At 36.9% G+C, this 17,087-nt stretch overlaps 1 long non-coding RNA gene across 2 annotated transcripts in view; it reads right to left on the reverse strand.

Annotated features, from left to right (window-relative positions):
• The window catches only part of LOC126913293 (uncharacterized), a 55,995-nt gene that overhangs the window by 28,237 nt on the left and 10,671 nt on the right, over nucleotides 1-17,087 (reverse strand). Inside the window, exon 2 of one of the 2 annotated variants that reach the window (XR_007708212.1) lies at nucleotides 12,574-12,682. This is a non-coding gene — a long non-coding RNA (uncharacterized LOC126913293). Of the gene's footprint in view, nucleotides 1-12,561; nucleotides 12,683-17,087 lie in introns of both variants that reach the window. The other variant, XR_007708213.1, reaches the window with a different exon arrangement.

A 17,087-nucleotide genomic window follows, 5' to 3' on the forward strand; every position in this document is an offset into this window, starting at 1 on the left:
ATTATCAGATGTACTTAAATAATTTAAAATCCTGACGTCTTTTAAACAAACAAAAAAAATCAACACAACAACATCAACAAAACTCTCTTAATACCCTATGATTTGGGAGGGATCAGCTAAGGATAAAAGTTTCAAGAAGGTTTGGGACCAAAGCTCTTTAATGTTCAATGTTTTCCAAATGTCACAGATTTTAGGAAATGTTTTATGAACTCATAACATGAGTTTAAATTTTGTGAATCTTTTCCTACATTAATAATACCCTTGTTGTGTTCCAGGGATATTGAATTGAAAAACAAGCTGTATACCCAGGAAAATACATGTTATGCAAACAATGAAGAATACCAAGAAAGAAAACTTTGCATGCTGTTGTTCTTCCCTCCTGAAACATAAATAATCCCAGGCTATTCACCAGTTACCTTAGAGATGAACTAGCCACTAAACCAATGGGGAAATTAATTATCCTCTTGTAGGAAGAAAGCACTGGGGGGAAATGTACTACAGCATCTGGAGTGGTGAGACAAATTTCCTACCTGCTGCATTAAAAGAAAACAAAACTATTTTCTAGGTTTTACTATTCGAGTATGGGATGCCGTATTTTCTTCATACAGTAAGGCCAGGGAACAACAACTGGCTTCACACAGGAGACTTTCTGTGGCTGATTCAAGCCAAACACCTGTAGTAGGATAGCACCTACAACACTGTTCTGATGCAGTACGAAAATAGAGTCCAAAGAAGAAGAGAATATCTTGCTGGTCCAGAGTATATTTTCCTACCTTGACATTGAAAAAGCTAGCTTGAGTTTATGAATCACAGAAGGGAAGGAATGATTTCGCTCTTTACCAGTGACAAAGCAAACAAAACACTGACAAAAAGAATCTAAACCTGGTAGAAATTACTAACATGAATCAACTGCTGCTCAGCAGTTGATTAAAGTTACTTCTGTAACTTTAACCAAATGCTGAGAAATATAATATTGGACTTGTCCAAAGTTATTTCTCCGTCCTTAGTTTGCATGGAAGTAACCTTGCATTCTTGAAGGTAGGGCACACCATGGGCAAGCAGGCCTTGATTCAAAATTGCACATAAATATATTTGTACAGGAATACAACATCAAACAATCTATATCTATTAGTACCATTATAATGTTCTAGGTTAAATTAAATTATAATTTAGAAAATTATGTGTATCTTCTAGTTTTCTCTGATTTTTGATGTTGTTCCTACAGAATCCTGCAGTTCATGATAATTTTTCCTTCAATTCTTAACCTTTGTTGTGAACACTAAATTACTGTGTGGAAATCTAGTGATTTAAATCAAGAAAACAGGCAGAAGCCAGACTGACCTTTTCCCTCCAATGTAAAATGAATACATCCTTAAGAATCTCAAGTTGTTCACTGAGATAGGAGAAACACTGAAGGATGTAATTGCTTGAGCCCTTGACTGCATTTCTAATTTCTCGCACAAGCTCTTCAACTTTCCTAAATAGTCAAGAACCAAGCTGCAACTTGAGCACCCAGCAATTGTTCTGCCTTAAAACCTAGAAAAAATAGGTGTTTGCTTAGCACAATATACCACTGAGAAGGCATCATACACACATATAACACTGTGCCACCACCACCCCTTCCTTATTTTTGTGATTCAGGAAGATATGGAGAGTGGGTAATTTGAAGACAGCCAAACAGTAGTAGTGTTGAGCTAGAAGAGATGTGTGGCCAAAGGTTATTTTTAGGGATCATCTTTTCCTTAGCATCATCAGTCACTGCCATTCCCCTTATCTTCTCCAACCACAGCAGGAGTGATGGGTCTGATTCCCAACCTGATAGTGCAGCTTGGCAATGGCCCAGATTGTTTTGTCTGTAAGACAGAAATTTGTGGTTCAGGAATAAAAGAAAGAAGGGTAGCTTTCTGCATATTGTTGGAAAAGCATGTGGATTCGGAAAAAAAGGACCTTACACCTGGAGATCAGACAGGTGTAGCAGGGGAACATAAGAAGGTTACTGGGGAGAGGATAGAAAAAGGTCTCCAGTTACTCTGTGCATTCCAAATTTCAAACATCTTTTCTTTTCTTTTCTTTTCTTTTCTTTTCTTTTCTTTTCTTTTCTTTTCTTTTCTTTTCTTTTCTTTTCCTTTCCTTTCCTTTCCTTTCCTTTCCTTTCCTTTCCTTTCCTTTCCTTTCCTTTCCTTTCCTCTTTCCTTTCCTTTCCTTTCTTTCTTCTTTTCTTTTTTCTTTTCTTTTCCTTTCCTTTCTTTTCTTTTCTTTTCTTTTCTTTTCTTTTCTTTTCTTTTCTTTTCTTTTCTTTTCTTTTCTTTTCTTTTCTTTTCTTTTCTTTTCTTTTCTTTTTTCTTCCTTTATTCTCTCAAAATACTGATTTCTCCCAGCCCCGTTTCAGTCTTCAAAAACCCAGCACTTTCTTCTCCCATCAATCTCCACGGACTTCTTCCAGTCCCTTGCTACCTCCACACTGACTCCTCTGAGTCTGCTTAGAGTCAATCTCCCATTCTCCATCTCAGACCACTTACTCTAACAAAATTATTTTTTACTGTCCTATGGACACATTGTTTTATCTTGACTTTTGGAGTAGTAGAATACAACTTTGGTTACTGTTGAGAACCTTGAGGCCTTCTTTAGTTAGAAAATACCAAATGCCACATAAGACTTTAACTTCTAAGAGTATACGGTGGCAGAGAAAAAGGAAAATTCATCAAGATATAGATAAGTAACTCAAAATGGTTAGGGATGCCATGCAAGTGGATCTGGAATTCCTTGTGCAGGGAAGATAAATTCTCTTCTTTGACAGTATCAGAGCAGTTAAGTTTACCAGGGAAGAATTTATGAAAATGAGTTATAAGGCTGTGAGATCATAGAAACATAGAATGGCTTGAGTTGGAAGGTACCTTAAAGATCATCTGACACCAACCCCCCTGCCATAGGCAGGGATGCCACCCACTAGATCAGGTTGGGCAAGGCCCCATCCAGCCTGGTTTTGAACAACTCCAGGGATGGGGCAGCCACAACTTCTCCTGGCAACCTGTTCCAGTTCCTCACTACCCTTACAGTGAAGAATCTCCTCCTAATGTCTAGTCTAAATCTACCCTCTTTTAGTTTAAGACCATTCTCCCTTGTCCTATCATTATCTATATGAGTAAAGAGTCTTTCTCCATCTTTTTTTATAAGACTCTAACAGGTTCACATCTTTCTTGTGCTGGGGTCCCCAAACTTGGACGCAGTACTCCAGGTGGGGCCTCACAAGGGCATATTAGAGGGGGACAATCACCTCCCTTGACCTGCTGGTCACACCTCTTTTGATGTAGCCCAGGATGCAGTTGGCCTTCTGGGCTGAAAGTACACATTGCTGGTTCATGTCGAGCCTTTCATCCACCAGAAACTCGAAGTCTTTCTCCACAAGGCTGCTCTCAATGAGCTCTTCTCCCAGTCCGTACTCCTGCCTGGGATTGCCCCAGCCCAGGTGCAGCACCTTGCACTTGGACTTGTTGAACCCCATGTGGTTCACATGGGCCCATGTCTTCAGACTGTCCAGGTCCCTTTGAGTGACATCTCTTCCTTCTTTGGTACCAACCACCACTCATCTTGGTATCATCAGCAAACTTGCTGAGGATGCATTCAATCCCATTGTCTATGTAATGAATTAAGATATTGAAAATCTCCGGCACCAAAACAGACCCCTGGGGGACACCGGTCATCACTGACCTCCACCTGGACATAGAACCATTGACCACTACTCTCTGGACGCGGCCATTGAGCCAGTTCCTTATCCACTGGATGGTCCACCCTTCAAATCTGTATCTTTCCAATGTGGAGATTAGGATGTGTGGTGGTTTTACCTTGCTAGGCAGCTGAACTCCACCACAACTGCTCTTTCACTCCCCCTCCTCAGGAAGAGGAGAGGAAGAAGAAAAGGAAAGAAACATCTCATGCAACATGTCTACACGAAGTTGTGTTCAAGTAGCTGAGCCAAGATATAGCAAATAGGAACTGACAGTCTGATTGAAAGTTAGCTAACATTGAGCCTACCCAGATAAGTTTCTCTGAAGTTCTGTAAGTAAATTACCTTGGATTTTCTCATTTGCTTGTGTTATTGCACACATGCTCTAAATGTTCTGAATATATTTTCTAAATACATGTTCTACATCTTCTGGAAACTAATCAGTCTTTTGTCTTAGACTACCATGAAAAATAAAGAACACGGTCTTCAACCTAAAAGATAATTTTGCCTATTCAGTGTGAACATGAAATAGCTTAAGTTCCTTGCTGTTTTGTTTGTTGGTTTGTGTGTTGTTTTGTTTTGTTTTGTTTTTAATCTAGTGTTCCAAATAAAACACTGTAAAATAAACTTTAATCTCAGACTCATGGAAAACATTTTTTACAGTTCAGAATATAGAGTACATACGGATGAAGTGACCATTCTTCATTGCTTTGAATTGCTGAAAGGAATAGAAATAAAATGAGAAGACATTCTATGGTTTTATTGTAATTGCAACTCAGGATGGTCTTACCACAATCAAAATAAGGCCAATATGATAGAATTTCTAGATAGGCAATATTGAAAACATATTTCAAGCCTCATTTTATGTCAAGATACAAAAATCAGATTTCAGATCAATGGCATAATAAAACAGTACAAAGTAGCTGATGAAAGCTAACTTTGTTCCAACACAAGAATTCAACATGATAAACATATCTCTCATTTCCACATCTGTCATCCATTTTTAAAACCAATAAATCATTTAAATATGGATTTAACTAGTCCTACAAGCAGTTATAGCAACATGCACTGCACTGAAGAACTTTAACAATAATGCACTTATCTGAATTTAGAATTATAAAAAATTGATTAAAAGGGTAAGTTATGCTCACATAATTACTGTGCACAAACACAACTGACAGAAAAACAACTGGTCTTTTTCTAACTGGCGTTTTTATCTTCTAGATACTTGAAGTTGATAGATACTCTGTTTTTATAGGAAGGGGTGAATAACTCAGATTAGATTCTCCCTGTATAAGCAAAAGAATCTGAGAGCAGAAAGCAGGTATCTGTAAACTGGATTGGATTGCAACCAGAACAGTGCAGGCTGAGCTGCAGGTACTGCCGAGACTTGTTGCATCCTCAGCACAGTTTGGGGCCCTGTGAGGAATGGCAGGAATGTTGGTGGCCTGGCCTTTAATAAGCACAGACAAACACCCAACGGAAGGGACTTAAATACCTCGCAAAAGCCCCTGCACAAAAACATGGGGCGGCTGCTGGACTGATCTATGTTTTTTTTTTTTTTTTTTTTTTTTTTTTTTTTCCTTTTGGTTCTCATAAAGGGCTTGGAGGAGGGGGAAAGAGCTCTGGAGGAAAGGAAAAAGAGTGAGGTGTTGGACAAGCTAAAAGCTCATATAATTTTCATTCTTGATAATAAGTTGAAGGCAAAGTCAGAAGGATTGCAAGTCCCAGCAAACACAAGCAGATTCTGATTTCATTACTAAGATTTGCATAGCCTTGATAAGGAAGGTGATTAGAGAGGGAGTCAGCAGAAAACTCACTTTATGAATTCTTATTTCAAAACTTTTTTTCATTTACCCTAGCAAATAGCATTGTTACATGTAGTTCTAAGAGAAGCTCCTTAGAAGTTCTCCAAACCCATATCAGAATTACACTAACATTTCAGAATACTGTGACAGTGAATCTAAAGTGGAAACATTTTTATACTGATTTAATATAAATATTTAATAATCTGGCAATACACTAGCTGTATTTAATTTATTTTTAATTTTGCAATGATTGCACTTTTAACTATTTAACATGCTATTTTTACATTAAAATCAGGAATTCAGTCTAAGCATTATAAACAGCACTGTAGACAGTATTCATCACTGTAAGAGCTAGTGGAAAAAATCCCACAATCTCTCTAGTTGTTATAATAATGATGTTAGTTTCCTGTTCACTACAAGGATAATTAATGAAGAATTTGGCTGAACTGCACATACCAGGCAGCTAAGGTAATACTTCATGTACACATTTCACTACTGCATAACATACAATGCAGGGTTTGTTTTCTTATTTCTTACTTTGAAAATCAATCAGGTTACTAGGCAACTAAAATATTGAGCTATAACTATTAGTACTTTGCTGAATCTGTGTGTAATTTCATTAATTATTCTGCTAGTGCTGTCCATCTGATATAGTGATAATTTCATTATGGTCTCTGAATATGTTTCATGCATAACAAACGAATGATCAATTAAACATGATTTTTTTTAATTATTTTTGTCCCATTTGTCCCTAAACTTTATTAATGTTCTACATGACATTCTTTCTTCCCTTCAGATTTTAAGTAATCAACGGTCTTTTAATAAAAATCACCTTTCCCTAACCTAGAACAAGCTGACAAATTAAAAAAGAAAATACTATCTGTTATTCACATGATACTCTGAATGGCTTCCAGATCTGTGATGTGCTTAGAGATGCAGGACTACAAGAATCTGGATTTTGGTTTGTTTCTAGTATCAGGTTATATACATAGCATAACCACCTACTTAAAATGCTAAGACTGACTATTATGGAAAAAAAAAACTTTTTAAAGGGGGACTAGCAAAAACTTTGGCTGATTCTGGTCAAAAGCAAATATGAGTGACTTGGGTCTTTCTGTTCAAAAGAGCTCATACCTGATTTTCATCTCATGTAAAGAATTTCTATTTTTATTTTCTGTTGTGCAGCAGCAAGGATCCTCCTTACACACTCATGTTACAGCAAGTGGTCCCTGCTGTAAAGGAGAGGTCCAGAAAGTATTTTCTTTGCACACCTATAGACTGCTTGATATGATAAGCAAATACTTCACAATTTAACCCTCTAGAGTAAAATGTCAGAGATAGTCGCATACTGAGACTGGTAAATTTAGAAACTAGACAGATTCCACTTCAACAACCTGATAATCTCTGTAATATCATTTATATATACAAGGAGGAGACAAAAAAAAAAATCATGCAAGTCTATGCCTTTGGCATGGAATACAGTTACAGAAAAATTCCTGTTCAGTATTCTGGACCCTTTTTTTTTTTTTTTTTTTTCCTTTAAAAATACACTATTAATAAGCAAAGCTGCCAATTAGTTTAAGTATCTGACACCAGCCTGGACTTAAGACAAACTAACCTGTCTCCAAATACAGTCACGCACAGGATCCAATCAACCATCTTCTCAGACACAATTGAGAAAGCAAGGACCATATACAATGTTCTAAAAGGAAACAAGGTCTACTTACAAGTGACTTATTAACACTTATAGTTAAAAACACTTATTAATTAATTAAAAGTAGATCTACTAGTGGCCAGAACACATCATAAGCACATGCAGTGCAGATAAATCCAAATAGACTGCCTATCAGAGGAATTCATTCAAAGTATTGAAATAATAATTAAGGTTGTGTAATACTTAAATTCAGTCATGCATGTACATTTCCAGTACAACCAATATAAAATATTTACATATAGACAAGAAAGAAAAACATAAGCAAATCTTCTAAGTGCAAAACATCATTACTCTGTTTCTATGTGACTTTCTAGTTTGTCTGATGCATACTCTGGTCCAAGTTCCATGAGTTGTAAAACCCTGGTCTTCAAGAGCTTCTTTTCATTTTTTTCCCCAGTTCTTTTCAAACTGTTTAGGATGGGTGAAACACAGAGCATGCCTTGCATGAAAGAGAATTATGTTGCTGGAACAAGTTATTCATTTTAGACCACAGTTAAATAGACAGATAAACACCATATCTAGCTTCTTCAATAACATAATGCAGAGTTGTTTTTAAGGACTTGTTGGTGATGAGATTGCTTTGCAAATACATATGTTCTATCATTGTGCCAAAACTAGCAGCTCATTTCATTTTCAACTCTTCTCCACTGTAAATGCACACATTTACAGGCTCTTCTAAGTGGTCTGTGAACTATCAGTCCCACATCAAGCAACCCCACTTCACATAAAATTATTCCATTTGCTTGTAATAGAGTACGCGCCATGCCCAGCCATGGTGGAACACCCCCTTTCCTCTTTTTGTTTTCCTTTCCAAAATATCCCTTTTCCACCATCTCCAGATGGAAGGAAGGTTTTGCCCTGAGCAAATGGAGCAGCTGCTGTACAGAAAAGTTGGAAAGTGATGAGTCAGTGTTTGGCAGAAGCATCCTGCTCCTTGCTGTTACCCAGCACAGGCAGCTACGGCTTTTCTGCTAGGCAGCAAGCATTCATCATGCAGAAAGACTTCTTTTGGGTGCAGATGTGAGGGACACTGTGTTGCAAGAGGTAATCATTACTATATCGTTGTACCAGCTATATTATCTATAAAGACCTCAATGGAGAGGAGTCAACTTTAGCCTTCAGACCAAATATTTCTTGAGGGACATTCTCTCCCACAGCTGTGATTATCAAAAGGGAGGTGAATAATGCATCAGTTCTTTCACTTCCTAGTGGTTTTTTGTTTGTTTTTGTTTTTAAATGAAAGTAACCTGACTTTAGTTCATCATTTTATTTCAGAAATTAACTAAAGCTCTTCATAAGCTGCTGGTAAATGCAGTTTCCTTGCACTGTCTGTACTACTACCTTCTGAAAAGCTCTTTGACTCATTGTTTAAAGAAAGAGAAGATAACGTATTTTCATTTTATTCTGGTCTAATTTAATATAGTATGCTTTAGTACTGCTTGCTTGCATCACTAATTTAGTATTTAAGGAAAAGAAGAGGGAATAGTTTGTTTACTGTGTTTTGCTTTTCTGCTGAAACCAGGATGTGAAGAAAATATTATCTATGTGAACACATTTCATGTTTAAAGGAGAAGAGATGAAAAGTCCATTATATTCGCCAAACAAAATGGACAAAGTGGCATACTGCAACAGGAGAAGCATGGCAACTTAGAACTCTGCACTGCTTTGTCTGTTCTGTGTTGGTTAAAACATTCAGCTGGTAGATGGGATCAGAGAAAGGAAGACTGGCCATGTATATGGTATAAGGGGTAACAATCCCCCACCACAGGAAAATTAAGAGGCATAAAGAAATTTTGTTCGTTAGATCTGTTAATTGTGGAAAGGGAGGTTTGGAAAGTCTAATCAGAAAGCTTAAGTTAAAAATTGAAGTTATTCCTTGCATGTTCAAAACTCCCACTGACTTTAATGGGATCTTTGCATAAGTAAGGGCTGCAAACTAAGATGTGAATTTTCATGCTCAGAGTAAACTTAGGAGAGTGAAGGAGGGCAGGAGGTGCTCCAGGCACGGAGCAGAAGTTCCCCTGCGGCCTGTGGAGAGGCCCCTGGTGGAGCAGGCTGTTTCCAAGCGCCCATGGGTCCCACATGGAGCAGATCTCCACGCTGAAGCCCGTGGAGGAGCCCTCGGTGGAGCAGGTGGATGTGGCCTGGAGGAGGCTGTGGCCCATGGAGAGCCCCTGCAGGAGCAGGCCCCAGGCTGGAGCTGCAGCCCGTGGAGAGGAGCCCACACTGTAGCAGGGGCTCTGGGGGGAGCTGCCGCCCATGGGGGACCCGTGCTGGAGCAGTTTGCTCCTGGGGGATAGACTCCATGTTACAGAGCCATGTTGGAGCAGTTCCTGAAGAGCAGCTGCCTGTGGGAAGCCCCCGCAGGCTCAGTTTGGGAAGGACAGCATCCCGTGGGAGGGACCCCACGTGGAACAGGGACAGAAGGTGACCATGAAGGAGCAGTGGAAATGAACCTTTAGGGACTGACCACAGCCCCTATTCCCTGTTCCCCTGTGCTGCTCACATGGAGGACATAGAAGGAGGTGGGGGGGGGGGGGGGGGGGGGGGGGGAGGTGTTTTTAGTTTGTTTTTAGTTTCTTGCTGCTCTAGCTGGTTAGTAATATGTAATAAATTACATTAATCTCCCTTTGGTGACTCTGTTTTGAGATCTCCCTGTCCTTATCTCAACCCATGAGCCCTTTTTCATCATATTTTCTCCCCCTCTTCCTTTCAGGAGAGGGAGTAAGAAAGTGGTGTGGTGGAGTTTATCTGCCCACCAGGGTGAAACCACCACACTCCAATATACAATTTTAATCCATTTATAATCTCTTTTGTAAAATATGTGGCTACCAAAGCTTTAACTGCATCTATTACACCAATTTGAAAAAAGCAGTATAAATTCACAGTATCTTTTTAATGCTTTCAGCTGTAATAATTTTGAATGCGATAAAATGTCACATATGGGAATAAATTATTCATTCCCTTTTCCATCCAGATTCCCACTCCTAAAGGTCCTGGAAGGCTGCTATTTTTGCTGTATTCTTCCAAGAGTTAAATGGAAGATCGGAAGATGTTCCAAACAGATTAAATGCAAATGAGATAGAGGAATACTGCAGGGAATTAATTGATTTTTCCAGGGGGGAAAATTCCTGTGTCTTCCATATCCACATTATTCTACTTGCTATCAGCAGTATTCTGGGATGCATGGACTAGAAGGACTACAATTTCTTCACACTCCTTAATCTTATTTTTACACCCTCTAGCAATAAGTTTTATGTACTATGTATTAAACACTGCACTCGCTTATAGGAAGACAATCATACCTATATGTTCATGTTTATTTATTTTTTTCCTACTACTGGGGGTGTTTGTTTTATTTGTAGCTCACCTATATTTAAAATTCTTCTTGCAGTACCAAACCCTGGTTTTATCATTTTTCTACTCCAGTTGCATTCTTAGTTTCAGTAGTATTTTTTCACACAGCTCACCTATTTGATCACAGCATTTGAAAATATCTACCAACTAGTGTAGCCAATTTGCTAAGTTAACCAACAATCATTTTTCCAAAAGATTCTCCTAAACTTGATTAAACAGAGAAAAATACCATGGATGTTTTAAATGATATTATTTTTGCATTATTAGTAATCTGCTAACTTATAAATTTTATGAAGACAAATAAAGACTCTCTCCATCTTTCAAAATAAATTCTATAAATTGAAGGACTGAACTTTTAAATACAAGGATGAAAACTGAATAACAGAGGTATGTGATCATATTATGTAAATCTAAGATTATACAAGTTATTAATTTAAATTATTAATTATAATTAATTAATTATAATTAATTAAATTATTAATTATATTAAATTATATTTTATGATCAAGATAAAGGTCTAATTAAAATATATATATATATTTTTGCAAGGTTCTGATTGTAGGCCTGTTGGCTAGGGCTTGGTTTTATGCTACCCCAGCACAGAGCAGCCTGAAATGCATTGTGTGCAAGCCTCTGCAGGATTCTCATGAGTAACTTGAGCAGCTGTCGAAACTGCAAAACGCAGCAGCCATAGCTAGGCCAGCAGCGTATCACCTGTGAAAGCTAAAGCCTCTGTAGAGCTGACTGCTTCAGCCAGGGAGCCAGGGACTCTGCTACTTGGCTAATGCTGAATAAAATGATGAAGCCAAAAAAGGAGTGAGTAGATATGCTTACTAACATGACCTGACACTCCATTATAAAATGCTGATTTTAGTACTTTTCAATTTGCCAATTGGTAGATACTTGGGCTCAAATGTGCCTTAGTTGCTGCTTAAAGGTGACTAAAATATGGTAGGTTGTTGTTGTTGTTTTTTCAAAACTTTCCTGTCATTTCTGACAAAGAATCAAGACATTGTTTTGCTCATGATAATAAATCAAAAGGGAGAGGGAAGGGAGGAAGATGATAAGGGAAGCAATTTAAATAGTTAATATAATTTGAAGCTGCAGACTGATATTTGGCAGCTGGGGATAACAATGTGGGATGAAAATTAAAATTTGGCTTTTGATGCCACTGTAAATTAAAGGTTCTGGAAAAAAAAAATCATGCTCTGCAGAGATTTTGTATATCTTAAGCACAGAATATTAATCAGAAAAGGAGTGGAGGGGTTCCGCTTCAGACTAAGTAACATTGTTGTATATGCAGATCTGTAATATTTTAAACCAAAGTCACAAGATAAGAAAGCAGGCAGAGTCTGTTGAGCACAGCAGCATGAACACCTATTAGAGTCGCTCAGGGACAAAGGACAGATCTGTGGGGAGTGGGTGCAGTGGGAAAGGGATTCAAAGGGCTCAGGCAGTGGGAAACTGGGATTCTGCAATGTAGACAAAGGGGAAAAGTTGGGATTTGTATTGGGGAATTTGTCAGAGGTACATAAGGAATAAAGATTGTAATTGATAGATATCATAGATAGAGAGAATGGGGCTTAGATGAGAACCCAAGACTTTGGAAGAGAGTAAGATCAACAAATAAAGTGTTTGAGGAACTGGCAGAAGAACCTGTGGCAATAAAAACATATTGTCTCCCTGAACTTGGAAAGGATCCCAGAAGTCTTGAACCACTCCATTACTATATTAGCTCAAGTATCAGTGGTCTGTATATTAGTATTATTAATAAATGTGTGGGAGACTTTTTTAGTGGCATGTTACAGTTAGTCATGTTATAAATCCGTATTTGGTAATACTTCATTAGAAATTGGTTGAGCAACCTTAATTGTGCAATCCTTATGTGCACATAGTATGGAAAAAAAAAAAGTTACATAATACATAATAGCATGCAATTTTTCCTTCAGGAAGTATACCTGTGTCAGTACCTGAGATGGGATGCTTCTGGATCTGAAAGATTGTGTAATAAAGATTACTGTGGCCTGGATCCTCCACTTGCTGCAGAAATTGGTAAATGTAATGTGACTGAAGCAAAGACTGTAGGGAAAAGAAAAAAAAAAAAAAAGAGAGTGTTTTAATGATTAACTCAGACAATGCCACCTTGGAGAATAAGGTAAGCCTCTGTTAACCTTTCACAGGTGGCCATAAACTATGTTTTTCTCAGTTTCTGGTTGCCTGACTTGAGACAGTGGCCTGCTTTGCAGAAGTACTCTTGAACTCCCTCAGTGGCAGAAGAGGTAACAGGAGAAGATATTTGAGTATAGCAGATGCTATGTAATGCCAGCTTCTGTAAAAAAATATGTGTCCTGCTTATCTTAAACAAGGACAATTGAAACACCAGTCTTTAATGAATCTCTCAGTCCATCAGCCCTTTTCCTGTATATGCTGGGCCCAGGCATGTAGCTGGAGTAACATAACTGTGGAGAACTCAGAAATCAATTTTAGTCTTTGTAGGTATTTTATAGTATGATTATCACAAAGAGCATCAAATACAGTGGCTAAGGTATATCTGTTTTTCTTCCTCTATCTTCTTCCTAGAAGGGGAAATGTCCAATGTCTTTTATTCTGAATTTTTAAACCTGACTGAGTGTTCATATGCATTTATTTGCTCCAGAGAAGACATGATCAAAGAGCAGAAAGTGTGGAGCTAGAGATGATTTTGCATTCTTCAGTTTGTGCACAGTCTAACACAGATCTTAGGACATCTGTACCCAGTGCAAAAAAAAGGTTTTGTAATCTACAGAGAATTGGCTCAATTTGAAGCAGCTATATTTCTCCTCTTGTCCATATCTTCACCTAGAAGTTCACAGTGTATTTTAAAAGTACTGTACATGTGGTGGTGTGCATGAAGACCTCATCTCCATTTTCCTTTTTGCTCTCTGAGTAGAATGCACAGGCTGTACAGCCCATGTGGACAGGTTTCTTTCCCATATAAGTCTGAGCACTGCAGAATAAGATTTAACTTGATGCTGAAAATCATTTATATTCTGTGTCCCATCTGCAAACCAAAGCAAAGGACTGCATGTGTGGGAGGGCAGTGCAAAGGGATAGCTCAGCAAGCTGCACTTCTGAAGAAGTGCACTGGATGAGCCTTTATAAATTTAAAAAACTTTAAGGCCACATCCACAACACTGCTACAGTTCATCTGGAAGAGACAGAAGATGACTATTGCAGGACAGGGAAAATGCTGAACTATATAATCTTTAGTAATGTTCTGCAGGAATTAACAAAAAATAAAAATAAAAAAAGGAAAAGGTAAAGCAGCAAAGATCAATGGATTACTCTGGAAGCTGGTGCTAGAATGAAAGTTTGGACAGGGTTGTCATTTGGAAAATATTTTCTGGATGGATTGTTTTTTTCTGTTGGTATTATCTTTCTTAAGCTATGGCCAACACTAGCGATAACTGGATCATGAGACTAAAAAGCACTGAGAATCTTGGAGTAACTTATTTCAACATTGATCATATGTTTTAATAGAGTGAAGTAGAGTTTTAATAAAGCTACAAGAAACAAAAAGAAATAAGGTAAATAAGAATTCAGACGATGGGTAAAGGAACACTATAGACTAGAGAAAATATAAGAAAAGGAAAATATTTTTCACATTTCAAATACAGTAATGAAAATAGTTGTCAAATAATTAATTGTTACCCTTAGAAATTAAAGTAGTTGTCAAATAGTTAAAAGTTAAAATTAAATCTTTTGTGGTTATATTATTGGATATTGCTACAAACAAGTAAAATATTTAAGTTCCATCTTAAGAAATGCAAACAACATTGAGATACTTAAAACATTGATACAGTGTGAAGTTGGATAGCAAATGGACAATGGGAGTACAGAGAACAAGAAAAAATGAGAGGTACATATTTCTCAATAGTAGGCATTTTTTTCAAATCAAAATGAAGAGTAAGGGTGTGAGAGTAATGTTGCACATTTAGAATGTGGCAATTTTAAAGTGAGCAAGAATAACTTAGATGAATTATCATTTTGATTTTTTAGAAAGGATGGAAACAATTTTTACATGTATTGGAAGGGAAAGGGGGAAACTGAATGGGGTCCATTACAGAATTACAAACACATATTTGCATATAGAAAGACATCTGGAAATACTACCAGAAACTCCGTCGCTAAGAGAGTCTTTAACTTCTCACATACATACTGGAGAACAAATGCTACAAAAGAAGTTAAGGTAGCCTTAGACTCAGTAAACAGCAGGTTTATTTGCCAGATAGAATCGCATGCGAGATAGAATAACCTTATTATTGCAGGCTATGTTTATTTGACTTTGGTAAGTAGCAAGCATGTTGCATAAAAGCTAGCTGTAGAAAATGACCTTGTAATGTATTACTATGTGATAATTTGCTTTAGATTAAATAGAAAGAAAAACAAAAACTAGTCTTTAAGCTTCTGATTCCAAAGTAAAGTCTTGAATAATATAATTTCATATTTAGTCAAGTTAACAAAGAGAAAATCAGTTCCTCATTCACAGTTGATTATAGAAAGAACCTGGATATTTTTAAAGGGAAAAAGTGCAGAAACAACATGGAACAGATTAAAATAAAGATGAATGAATGCATAAATAAATAAATAAAGACTTGGAATAGCAAACTGCATAACTAAATAAATAAAGACCAGGAATAACCAAAAGGAATAGAAAGTGTAAAGGAACAGAAAATGGAGCTGATCAGAAAACTGATTTCAGGCACAGTAGTTTTGGGGTTGGGAAGGTCTGTCCAAAGTCAAAATTAGATAGACCTTACAAAAAAAAAAAATGGGGGGGAGGGATTGAAGTGAAAACACTATGTGGTGAGAATGGTGATAAATACTAAGAAATGTCCACCTGTGGCCTTATGCTGAACTTCAATTTTCTGTGACGTTAAAGGGAAAATATGGGATACAAACTATCAACTGATACAAAGAAAAAACATTAAAGTACTTCAGGTATGAAAATTGACAGAGATTATGACCAGTTCAGAATCCCAACAGTCTTGGCACAGTAGCAGAAGAAATAAATACACCAAGTTTCAAGAAGAAAAAAAGAGAAAACTATTAAATATTACGTTTATTAAAAGGAAAAAAAAAATTTAAAAAGTGATCCATACAACTATGACTGTGGTCAGAGCTATGTTTCACAACACAAAAGAATGAAGGTACAGAGGTAAAAAGAAAATGTGATATAATGAAACTTAAATTTGACAAAGACAGATTGTGCCAGGCTAACCTGATATCCTTCACTGAGGAGATAATTGCTTTTCTAGACAAGGGAAATAGGTATAATGTAGATGTAATCTACTTGGAAGCCAGGAAAACATTTGATATTTAATAGGAAATTATTAGTCAAACTAGAGAAGACGATGATTAGGGAAGGAACTGAGAAGTGGATAGAGAAGCTGGAGGGTCAGTGACAACAGCATGACGCAGAACAGCTGCAGTGCAACATATGAAAGTCAGTCATGAGTTGGTATATTTTCAGTTGAGATTTTGCCTTAAAAGTGAGAAAATATTGGTGAAATTTGCTGATGGCATGTCTGAGAATGCTAAATAAGAAATGGGTGTCAAATACAAGAAGACTGTATTTCCAGATGAATTTTGGAAAGAAATCTGAAGATTTGAACAATTATCTGAACTGAACCTACAAAGATTTTGATTTTGGATTGACATGAATGGGTCCATTTTGTCTGTCACCCTCACTAACAGTGACAAAATTGCACATATAGCCAATTAACTGTACAATAGCAGATGTATATGTTCTGTGACAAATAATGTCATAAAATAACTAAGTGAAGACATTACCAGTTATACTTCAGTCCAATTAAGTTTAATTAGGTGCTCTTTACTCTTTGTTATTGTTTGCATTTGTTCTGGTACATCCCATAAGTCAGAACTCCTACAAATGAAAATATTGTGTTGTGGTTTTTTTTGCTTCCTAAGTGTATTAAATTTCTACATTTTTAGCTTCCAAATATTCTAACTCTCAGTACAAATGCATTCCAAATATTTAAGAACATTTCCAATTTGGAAAAAAATAAAAGAAAAAAAAGTAAAACCATTCAGCTGGCAAGCAATCCATTGTGTAAGTCACTTTTGGTCATTTCAATGGTATTTTTATATATACATCTCTCTGTCTTTAAATGAGATAATACTTTTCTGTAGTAAAATGGCCATTATCAAGTAATACAATCTATTCTTTAGAAGCAAGCACATTTCTTTGATATAGAAGATAAGACACGTGCTTATAGATTTTGTGGAGCTCTAATGTAACTAACTAAGCCTCATAAACAGGTCACTCATTTATATAAACTGTAATAGTGAGGTCCAAAGCACCCTAGTAAAGCTAGATGCCCAGTTAATTTTAATGAGTATTAGGCTTCCAACTCCCTTAGGCAGCTTTCAAAATGTCAGCCTATAATTACAAACAGCTTGGACTGACGCCCATTGAATTTAA

This window comes from Cygnus atratus, chromosome 4 (assembly GCF_013377495.2).
Source record: "Cygnus atratus isolate AKBS03 ecotype Queensland, Australia chromosome 4, CAtr_DNAZoo_HiC_assembly, whole genome shotgun sequence".
NCBI classification, from domain to species: domain Eukaryota; kingdom Metazoa; phylum Chordata; class Aves; order Anseriformes; family Anatidae; genus Cygnus; species Cygnus atratus.